This window comes from Cariama cristata, unplaced genomic scaffold, assembly GCF_000690535.1.
Source record: "Cariama cristata isolate BGI_N322 unplaced genomic scaffold, ASM69053v1 scaffold21389, whole genome shotgun sequence".
In the NCBI taxonomy this organism is placed as follows: domain Eukaryota; kingdom Metazoa; phylum Chordata; class Aves; order Cariamiformes; family Cariamidae; genus Cariama; species Cariama cristata.
In genome coordinates this window covers 2,803-4,454 of record NW_009637690.1, presented here as the reverse complement: position 1 = coordinate 4,454, position 1,652 = coordinate 2,803, and positions in this window count along the sequence as shown.

Genomic DNA, 1,652 nt, shown 5'->3' with positions numbered 1-1,652 from the left:
GCTACCCCTGGTCTGTACTGCAGTGGACTTCGAAAGCCACTAGTACAAGATCATTTTGCACTATTTCTCCGCTCTCTCCCCGCCCCTTCTCTTTTTCTCCCCCTTCCCCATGCCCTTCCCCATGAAAACTCTTTTTGCTGGTTTGGTGTTCTTTTTATTGTTGTTGGATTTTTATTTTTTTTTTTTCCCAAACGGAGCATTGTATATTTAACAACCGACAATTCACCTTGCTTCCAGACCGCTGTCCTGGCCCTGGCTAGGAGCCCTGCCTACTGTGCCCCCCTCCCCAGCCCCGCCAGCCCCCCGCCACTGCCACTGGGACAGACGTCACTGCGCACGTTACCCACCGTTGTTACACAGTTGTTAGAACACACCAGATTCCGAGTTTCCTGCCTGGTTTTTATCTTTAAGCAATACTCACTACACATTTTACGGTAGCTTTTTATAGCTTTACATACATACGGTAGTTCTGTTGTTTCATTTTGTTTTGTTTTTGTTGTTTTGGGTTTTTTTTTTTTTCCAGTAAACAAGAAATACTCATAATCTTACTGGTGGGGAAAAAAAAAAAAAAGCAGTTTGTGAAAAACTGACAACGGAAGAAGAGCTTAATGCTCTGTTTAGCATTTTGTACTTAAAAAAAAATCTCACATTTTATTAAAAAGTGAAGATTGCTGTATACTATTTATTCAACTTATAATTTATGTTACTCTTTGATCTTTGTCTTTTCTCATGACAAAGCATTTATTTAATAAAGTTATGCATTCAGTTAGCTTGTGCCTGACCCTCATGGAGCGTCTGTGTGCCAGGGCCCACCAGTGAGCTGCTCCGGCCCCAAGCATCCCCCGGCCAGCCATGCTGTGCCCCGGGGGTCTCAGCCAGCTCCATAGGGGTGCGGGGGGAGGTACAGGGTGTGGGGTAACATGGTGGCAATGGTTTAGGAGATCTTTTGATACCAGAGCAATCTGCTAAGTCAGCGCTAAAATTGCAAGTTTGAGTTTAGAACATCCTTAAAGCAGAGCTGCTGAGTATTTTTTTGAAATTTCTTTGCATGGATGTGGCAGTGGGACACAGCACCCGCATTCAGCCAGCTTATGGGGGAAGAGGGCCTGGCAGTCGGTGATGCTAAGCCCCTAGATGCTATCCCAAACTGAGCCCCCCAGTTTGGGATCGGACGTGATGTTTGAGCCTCAGACCTCTCTGGGCAGCTGGAAGATTTGCCCTAGTGTCCCAGTGTGCAGGAGCATTCCTGTGCCATCCCTGGGGAACCCCGGCCCGTGGTTCTCAGACACCCCGTGGTAGCCCTTCCCACTGCCCCGGGCTCCCCCCCAGTGCCAGATCTGCCCCCCTCCTTCTGCCCATGCAGCCACCACCCTTCATCCTCCCACTCACCCCCTCATCTCCCTCCTCCTGTGCTCTGCCGTCGTTTCCATTCACCTGGCTGCCAGCATCACCCCACGTACCCAGAGCAGGGTGGAAAGCAAAATGGTCCCGTTTGGCCCCCACTGGGGACCGTGGGTTGCCAGGAGTGTGCTAACACGTAGCCCCAATCCTATTTGCAACAACCGGGGCTGGCACAGCCACCCGGTCCCCGATTGCCTTCTCATCCCATCGCACAGATGGGGCCAAACCTGCTGCCCCGAGGGAGGAGGGGG